We start from the raw sequence: 10,185 nt of genomic DNA on the forward strand, positions 1-10,185 counted from the left end.
CAGGATCCTCCAAACAGAGGGAAGATGGGATCAGGTTCTGCTCTGAAATTTCCTGGTTTTGTTGTGCACAGAGTTCTCCCAGCCCAGGGAGAATGAGGATCCCACCAGACACTGATCCTTTTATAGGCACACATCTTTCCACTGGCTCGTGGATCTGGAATGAGAGATCCCAAACCTCCCAGCCTTTTCCTCTTCTTCAGGAATAACAAAGGCCGAGCACCTGAACAGCAAAGGAGAGCAGAGATTTCGGTTCACTGGGGTAAAAGCAGGGCTGGAGTTTACTAATTAACTTAATTAAAAGGTTAATTGGCCTGCTCCAGCCCTTCTCTAAGGTGCCAGCTCTGGCACTGGGGCAATCCCAAGGGAATTGTGCAAATAATCCTAGGGGTGACCACTTGGAAAAACTGAACCCAGATCTTGGTTCCTCTTTGGAGATTAATGCTGCAGAAGAAAGAGGCACAAAGAGGTTTAATGTGAGGGCTTTGCAGGGGAATCTGTGGTGTTGAACACCCACAAACCTGGTGACCCTACAGATGCAGTGCCTGGGAGCAGCACACACCCCAAAGGACACAGAACCCCCCAGGAATTAAACTCAGCAGCACTTTGGACACTTGAAACCTGCAGATTTCAAAAAGAATGTAACCATCCAAAATTAAATACATATATATTTATGGGGCTATTTTAAACACTCTCAAAGCCTGGCCTGCTGTTCCTATGAGTTTATAGAAGATGCAGCAAGGCTGAAACATCTCCCTGTGTTTTTCCAAGCGTTTTCTGCCTTCTCCCATCCCTTCCTCCTCCTTGTTCCCCTCCCACTGCTCCCACTCCCTTTTATCTGAGCACAAGTGCTGGAGTTGATGTCTCCAGCTCAGGGGGAGGAGGAGAAAGGGCCCTTTCCAGCCCAGGTTGAAGCATGAGGTACACCTTTCATCCCAATGTTTTCACATCAAAAAGATGCAAATGCAGAGAGAGGAGCTGCATTCTTCCCTAATGCAATTAAAATGGAAGAGGCAATTTGAAAGGCTGCGGGGGAGATTTACAAGGAAGCTGAAGGCAAAAGGGAAGAAAGCAAGCCTGAAACTATGTTCAAAAATCAATATATATTTAGGGTTACGTAAATGGAGTAATTCAACGGTGGGAAGAGCACAGTGAGGGGAGGATGAGGAGGTGAGAACAAAGACAGAACCCAAGGCTCTCCTGCTGTCAAAGAGATTTTTTCTATCAGCTCTCAAGGAGGGTTTGTGGTTTCAGGGCACTCACCTCTCCTTTGGAAGCTGTTTTTGTGTTCCTTTAGAGCAGGGCTGTTCCTTTTCCCCAGGTTTGATGTCCTGATCAGCCCCATCAGGAGGTGTGAGTTATCCCAGGGTCAGGGATGTGCCATCAGCTGCAGCAGCTCACTGGATTCCTGCCCTTCATCCTTCCAATAAACCTGAGTTATCCCAGGGTCAGGGATGTGCCATCAGCTTTTCCCTTTGGAGCTGCAGCTGCTCACTGGGATCTCACTGGGATTCCTGCCCTTCATCCCTCCAATAAACCTGAAATTCCCAGACATTCACTGAACTCAGCCACTCAGACTGAAATCAAAACCAGACTCCTCCAACTACATAGAAGCCCCAAACCGTGTCCAGTAAAACTTAAGTCTGCTCTTCCACACATTATTTGGATTTTTAAATTTATTTATTTTGGGGAACACAGTGCAAATTGTCATTTCTGTCTTGACTGCAACACTGATAACATCATTGTTGCCATGTCTGGCAAACAGCGGCAAGGTTTGCCCTAATGAAAGGGAGGACTCCCAGGGAAATCAAAAAGCTGTTGATGAACATTCTTATCTCTTTTCAGTAATTCAGTATTTGACAGATGCCAATAACCTGAATTCATCTTGAGACACTGCCTTTTTTTAGTCATTTCCTTTGTTCCTCTCACACAAATCTCTTCCAAGCCTCTCTTACTTTCCACCCTCAAAAACTGTAAAAAAACCTCAAAAATCTATTTCTCTCTGAGGTTCTCAAAGGTCAGACTTGGAGAACAAAGGGAAGACAGTGCCTGTCCTAAGGATATTGCAAATCAAGGAGCAGATTTTGTCTTCCCCATCTTGTACTGAGTTGTACTTTACTTTATAACTTGCTAAAAAAGACAAGGGAACATGAGCCAGGGCAGGAAGGTCCATCCCAAAGCAAGGACGTGCTACACCAAGAGCCTGAGCTTGTGTAAGTCCCAGAGTAAAACAGGATTAGTTCATTAAAAGCTTTAAAAATGAATTCAACTTCCAGATATTCTAATGTACTTGCACAAGAAGTTTATTCTAACATATTTCCAGATTTAAAAAAATAACATTATTTTTGTCAATACTTGAATCTTTGTAATATATTTTAATGGGAATTAAATGTGCCCAGCCCTGAGCTCCTGATTGCAATGTTTGCAGTGCTCAGGCCAAAGCCACTGAAGGCTTATGACTCACACAAAGCCAAGCAAACAATCTCAGCTTTATTTATTCTCTGCTGCTGGAATTCAGCTGAAGCCTGGGAGAGGAGGAGGTTTGGGGGATTTAAATGGGAAGTGCCTCCTGAGGATGTGCTGCCCCTTGTATTTCTGGGTTCCCAGATGGAGGAAGGAATGATGAATCTGAGTCTGTGTTCTTAGAAGGCTCATTTATTATATTATGATTCTATATTATATTAAAGAATGCTATACTAAACTAGACTAAAGAATACAGAAAGGATACAGACAGAAGGCTCAAAGGATAATAATGAAAACTTGTGACTCCTTCCAGAGCCCTGACACAGCTTGGCCCTGATTGGCCAAAGAGTGAAAACAACTCACACGAAACCAATGGAACAATCACCCGTGGGTAAACAATCCCCAACCACATTGCACATGAGCTCAACACAGGAGAAGCAAATGAGACAAGAATTGTTTTCCTTTTCCTCTGAGGCCTCCCAGCTTCCCAAATTCTGGGCCAAGAGATTTTTCAGAAATTTGACTACCCATGGTGCCAGTGAGATTCCAGAGGGTGGGATGGTAGCTGAGCTGAGGTTCCCAAGGGCTGAACCCCTGAACCCCACCGTGTTCCTGTGCTCTGGAGAGGAGCCCAGCCCCTCTGCTGGCCCTGCCAGGCTGCTCTGTGCCAGGGGCAGCTCCCCCAGCCCTGTGCCACCCCCCTGCCCTGCCCACAGGAGGAGCCTCTTCCTGGGCCCTGCTCCTGCCTGTGTCCACACCAGCCCAGCCTCCAGCCATGCATGGCACTTTTGGGGTCTGTCACCATTGCTCTCCAGTCTGGGTCCCCAATCCTTCCCTGAGCAGCAGCAAGGAGCATTCCTGGCCCTCAGGCAGCAGAGGTGGCACTGCTGTGACCCACAGGAGCAGAGGTGGCATTACTGTGTCACCCATGGGAGCAGAGGTGGCACTGCTGTGTCACCCACAGGGGCTGTGCTGGCCCTGCTGTCACCCACAGGGGCAGAGGTGGCCCTGCTGTGAGCCCCAGGTTTGGTCACTGTCACTCCAAGGTCACAGCACAGCACCAGCAGAGCCCTCGGGGGCTGTTCCCAAGGGATTTACCCAGAATTGCCCTTTCCTTCCCCAGATGGAGCCGAGCCCAAGCAGAGCTTTGCAGATCTGGGATTTAAAAGCTTTCCTGGTTTGGTTTGGATGTCACCTCCTGCCCTGGTGGGGCAGTGACAAACTCACCCTGCCCCTCTGGAGCAGCACAGAGCCAGCCCCATGGTGACTTTGTGTTCTGTTCTCTCCTCCCCAGGAACCCGAGAGCTGTGGGCACAGATGAGATGAGACCCAGGCCAAGGCAAGTGTGACAAGATCAGATTCCCCCTGTGCTGAGACATTCCCCAGTCTGGATTTCCCTGGCCAGGTGGGAACTTGGCTGCTCCATAAATCAGAGAGCATTTCTCAGCTCCTCAAGTGCTTTTATTGCCGTTCCTTTCTGCTTGAGAGAGATGTTGAACACACAGGGAGCACTGCAATGTTCTGTTGTCACCCCTCCTGATGCATGGCTTGCCAGCAGAGCCCCTTGTAGACATTCATCAAAGATGGGCCTCTGGGTCCCTCCTGTGAAATGAGCTTTCCTTCAGCTCTCCCTCAGCAAAATCTGAGTTCTGAACTCCCTTGAAAATCCCCATTTCTGACTCTGTGAGCATATTGTTCCAAACTGGCAGGAACTGTTATTTACATCTTTTAGCACCAACAGAATGCTGAGCTATATAAACAGTGGTTATTACTAATCAGAACGTGCTGTTAATTAGGAAAAGAGACCCTCGGTTCTCTGTGAGCCTGAGTGGGATGAACTTTATTTCTATAAAGAGGATGAACTGCATCCTATCAAACACAGCATCTCCAAACAATGATGCTCCAAGATCTCTGAAACCTAATTTTGGCCTCCAAGCATTTGGGAGGAGGGTGGAGGGGGTTTGGAGCAAGCTGTTTCTTGAAATAAATAGCCCTGAACGTGCTTACAGCTCCTCAGAGGAAAATATCCCGAGGCAAATCCCCCTGTCCCGATTGGAAACGGGAATGCAGAGCAGAGCAGCCTCGTTCCTCAGGTTTAACTCCAAAATGGGATTTGGATCAGGGAGGGGATGGGGAGGGCAGAGCAGCTTTGGGCTTCATAACTGCTCAGATGAGTGAATTTTTTAGGATTTGTCACACACAGCTCATATCAAAGGCAAATGATTTAAAAGTCTCTGAAATTCCAGCAGAACTGTGGAAGGGAGGGGGGCTTAAATTCAGTTTACAGCTCAGTGCCTGTAGGGGAGCTCACCTCTCCACTAATCCGGGTGGTTTTTCACCCAGGACCTTTCTCCTGATCCCAGATTTGCCATCAGTGAGGAAACCTCCTCAGTCCCACTATAAAACTCCAGAGGATTTAACCCCAAACTCCAGCCCAATCCAAGAGCAGATACATAGAAGAGGGGAAATGAAACCCCTTCATTAATGTCAGAACTCCCATTTGCAGCTGATTTTGTTACTGTGGGTAACGTACAAAACAGGCCTTTGATTTCCCTCTCTTCTGGGAACATTTTGGGAAAGAAAAAAAATCTTCCACTGAAACAATTCCTCTGATAGAAAGTTACACTTGTTGCAGCACTTGGTTTGCTTTCAGCCCCAGGACAAGCTCTGCCTCAGCAGAAAACTGATTGGATTTTCTCCAATTATCTCTTGCAGAAAACAAGGATTCCCAAACTGGCAGCTGGCTGAGCTGATGAAGAAAGCAGCACATTCTTGACCCAAATCAGGGAGAAAGCTGGGATATAAAGTTGGGATAGAGCTGACCCACCTGGGATAAAACTGACCCACCTGGGATAAAGCTGGGATAAAACTGACCCACCTGAGATAAAGCTGACCTGTGCTGGAGGCTGCAGCTCCTGCTCTCCACTGCTGAGTGTCCCCCATGCCTGCAGCACCCAGAGGTGGCTCCTGGATGTGACAGGGCACTCCTAAACCTGCTTCTCCAGGATCCTGAGAACACTCCCGAGTCCCAATGAGGCCCAAGCTGAGGGAGGCTCCTGGAGCTGCCCTTGTGGCCCCAGCAGAGTATGAGAACTTTGCTGCTGTGAACTCCACCGGGGACACGGAGAGCGAGCAGCTGCAGGGCTCCCTCTCGTCCACCATCGCCCTCATCGTGGTGCTGGTCATCCTCTTCTCCCTGGTCATGACGTCCCTCGTCACCTACTGCTTCCACAAGTGGAAACTCAGAGGGAGAAGACTGCAGAAAGCACAAGAGGAGTATCAGAGAGACCAAGAAAAGAGCATTTGCCAAAGCACACCTGAACTTGTTTCATAAAAAGAGTAAACCAGGATCCACCATGAAAGACTCTTGAATTACCGAAAATGAAAATAATGAGAGAACTGCAAATTTGGGATTTCCAAGCAAACACATCCTTGTTTTATCTCATTTCTAAGAGTTGTTAGCAGTTTGGAGATTTCCTACAGCTTTATTATACATATATATATATATATTTATACATTTAGTCTCATTTGTGCAAAGTAAAACCAATGCAATGATGTATTTTTAATCTCTTCTGTCATTTTAATCCTTGCTGGGCAAACTGGCAGTGCCTGGCAGGGTGGGCAGGCCCTGGCACAGGTGCCCAGAGCAGCTGTGGCTTTCCCTGGATCCCTGGCAGTGCCCAAGGCCAGGCTGGAGCAGCCTGGGACAGTGGGAGGTGTCCCTGCCATGGCAGGGCTGGAATGGGGTGAGTTTTTAGCTCCATTTCAAACTTAACCAGAATTTTCTGTACATTTTTCCAGTATTTTAAGTATTTCAAATATTCCAAATTTCACTCTGTTGCTCTCAGTCTTTCACAGAGCCCCTGGAAGGTGAAGAGGCAGATTTGGGGTACCCAGGGGGGCTGAGCTGTGCTGGGGGTGCTGCAGCGAGAGGCTCCCAGCCAGGCCGCTCCCCCAGAGCTGCTCCTGGGCCACATTTCAGTGACATTTCAGTGACATTTCAGTGCTCCCTTCACACCAGGGCTGTGCTGAGAGCTGCTTGTGGCATCCCAAGTGGATTAAGGACATCCAGTGTTAATGGAACTGAAATTCCTAAGGGATAAAACAGCCTAAACCCCTTTTTTAAAATTAACCACCTTTTTAAACCACCCATACCACAGAGTGTTTCTATTTCCATAGCCTGTCCTGTGATGTCACAGAGGAATGACAGATTTCTTGTGAGTAGCACATCTAAGTAATCTTTTCTAACCGAGTGATGGATGTAATATTAATAAATGTCATTGTTTTATAAAGTAGGAACCATGTGAAGTTGCCACCAGCCCCCTGCTCAAGTCTCCAGCTTGCTTGCAATTACCAGTTCTGCTGTATGTATTTTTAAACAAGCTATAATACTGTGATGATGCTGTAAACTTACCTCTGTAGGAAAAAATGTTCTATTTCAAAATGTCAGGATGAAGGATGTAAATGTTCTGAAAGTGCTATCAACAACAGCAACAACAAAAAAAGAATTTTCACAGAATATTCTAAGGGATTCTGTTACATGCTACAAATCTATTTTACAAGGGTATTTATGGATCATACAGCCTAGTCTGTGAGAACAGGACTATTTTATTACAGAATAAATAAATGAATAAATAAACAGTGAATATCCATGCCCAGAAGCTGGAAAATGTTTGGTTTGTTTGTTTTTTTTTAAGTACCCTGATCAATTCTTTGGGTAATCTGGAAAATGGAGGACCCTGACAGAAGGAATCCACTCCCCCTCATCTCCCATCCACATCCTGGTGCTGTCAGTGCTGCCAAAGAGCTTCAAAATCAGTTGTGGAGAAAAAGAAATGGACAAAGAGTTGCATGAAACCAATGCAAATGTGGTGTTGATAGGATTAATATCAGTGGGTAGGATTAATATCTGTGGATAGGATTAATATCTGAGGATAGGATTAATATCAGTGGGTAGGATTAATATCTGAGGATAGGATTAATATCAGTGGGTAGGATTAATATCAGTGGGTAGGATTAATATCTGGTTTGCCATCATTTGAAGGCAGAGCAGGCAGGAAAGCAGCCCTGGGGCAGGCAGGGCTGATCTGCACACTCCCAGTGCCTCCCTCAGGGGCACAATCAAAAGTCACTCTCTGAAAATCACATCCAGTGGTAATAAAATCACAGCTTGAGGAATGCAAGGAGATTGGAAAATGCTTGAAGAATGCAGAGCTGGGAGCACTGCAGCCCTTGCTGGAGGATGTGTGGATGGTTTGAAGTGCTCTCAGCTCAGGGTTCACTGAGAGCTGGGTGCCCTTGTCCTTGGTGCCAGCAGATGAGAACTTTTGTCAAGTTCCCAACAGGAATAAATGAGTTCAGCTCCTTTTCTTGGAACCTCATCAAATTAGCTGTGGTAAAAAATAGAATTAAAAAACCACCCAAGTCTCACCACACCCCAACCCTGCGAGGGGAATTTCTGAGGAGGCACTGAGGGACCCCAGGGGAGCCTGGAGCATTGCAGATATTCCTGGAACTTCAGGGAAATGTTCAGGATTAATGGAAAGAGGCCACAAAGGTGCTCTGAGGGCTGGAGCCCCTCTCCCATGAGGAAAAGCTGAGCTTTGGGAGTGTTCAGCTAGAGAAGCGAAGGCTCCAGGAACGTTCCTGTACCTGAAGGGGGTCACAGGAAAGGTGGGGGACAGCTCTGAGCAGGCCCTGAGGACAAGGGAGGGTGGGTTAACCTGCAGGAGGGCTCCTTTAGACCAGATACAAGAAGGTTTTTACACTGAGGATGGGCAGGCCCTGTAATAAAATTCCCAGAGAAGCTGTGGCTGCCCCTGGACCCCTGAAAATGTCCAAATCCAGGTCAGACCAGCCTGGAATAGTGGGAGGTGTAAGGTGGCCTTTGGGGGTTAGGTGGCCTTTGGAAGGTCTCTTCCAACTCAAACTCTTCTCTGATCCTACACTGGACCACTGGGACCACAAAGAATTTCCTCTACTGAGGAAATCCAACTTTAAATATCCCAGAATTGTGGGATGGTTTGGGTTGGAGGGGACCTTAAAGCTCCTCCAGTGCCACCCTTGCCAAGGGCAGGGCCACCTTCCACCAGAACAGGTAATTTGGGAATGTTCAGCTGTGTTGCCAGCTCAGATCCAGGGAGTGAATGCCACTAAAACCTCATTCCCACTCAGAGCTGCTGGGACTGAGCTGGAAGTTTTTCTAGAGATACAAATTCCCAGAGCAGGAGAGATGGCTGGAAAGGGGACAAGGAATGAGGGAGCCCGGAGTGCAGGGTGGTTTTTATAAAGCTAGAGCAAATGAAAGGGAAAGTTACAGTGCTGCAGTCCATGGGAAACTGATTTTAATGATAATGTGAGGAATGCAAGTTTCTCCAAAGGCTCAGTTATAAAATCCAACACCCCAAAAGTGGATATCAGCACACACAGAGCATGAAACAACTGAGATGGGAGAAACCTTCTCTGTGAGCACAGAGCAATGAACCCCACCACATCAGCAATCACCCAGAAGATGAAATCATCCAGGCTCTGGGTGCCATGAAAGCCACAAAGGCAAAGCTGCAGAGCACTTTGAAGAGGCAGATTGATTTGTTTCACAGCCACAGCCGCTTTTCCCAAGGAATCCCTCTTGAGCCACCCTGCTCCTTTCATGCCCCAGCAAGCACAAACCAGGCAGCAGACGAGCCAATATTCCTTGACCAGAGTTTTGAGGTTTCTTTGGATCAAAAGAAAAATCTCCTGCTGGAGGGAGGAGCTCCTGGAAGGGGAAAAAGGAAGATACGTCACCCACCCTCTTTCCCACATGGCAGAGTTTTGGATCTCCAGCCTCAAAAAGTGCAGGATTAGAAAATAAATTATTTAGGAGATCAGATCATCCATTCCATTGGCATAAAGAAAACACTCAGATCTCAGAGTCACTGCTGATAAAAGAATGAAACAACTGTAGTGAGCAGCAGGAAAATGCATCCAACAGCCATCAGCAAAATCTGCTTTGATTTTGCTGAGGAGTTACCTGAGTTCTGTTTGTAACATTTATGCAAACAAACGGGAGCTGTGCAGGCACTGTGTGTGAGCTCCACAGACAAACACTGTCAGACACATAACCCAGATAACTCACAGTTCAGATTTACAGAAAGGCTGACAGCAGCTGCAAAGGAATTTCAGTAGCTCCAGAAAGGTTCAGTGTTCTGAAAACAGATATATCAACATGTGCATGGCAGTCACTCTTTGTGGGTCTGCAAGGGCTGAAATCTGTGCTACAAAATGGCAGTTTCCAAGGATTCAGTTCCTGATCACCCCCTGTAAACCTGACAGCCCTTCCAAGGCCCCACCTGAAATTCTGGGTGCCTCTCCCAGTGTGTGCAGAGACTTCCAGAGGCTCAGAGAACCAGGGAGTGCAGAGCAAAACAAGGAACAGAGGTGGGGCACCCAGGAGGAGATTGGAAAGCAGGAGATTTAAGGGTTTAAACATTTCCAAGGATCCCAGAGCAACAGGAAGGAACAAGCAGAGTTTATTCATTATCCAAGTGCCCTGCAGGACAATTCCAAAGGGGATGCTGTTGGGGCAGTATTTTTGATGGACCATTGAAGCTGTTTGCAAGGACAAGCAGCACTGAGGAGCTCAGGGCTGGGCTGGGCTCCCACCTGGGCTTCACCTACTCAGGATCCACTCCCAGGGAAATCACTCTGAGCAGATTTTTAAGCAGCAGAAGGCAGAACTTTACT

The sequence above is a fragment of the Ammospiza caudacuta genome, chromosome 14, assembly GCF_027887145.1.
Source record: "Ammospiza caudacuta isolate bAmmCau1 chromosome 14, bAmmCau1.pri, whole genome shotgun sequence".
Classification (NCBI taxonomy): domain Eukaryota; kingdom Metazoa; phylum Chordata; class Aves; order Passeriformes; family Passerellidae; genus Ammospiza; species Ammospiza caudacuta.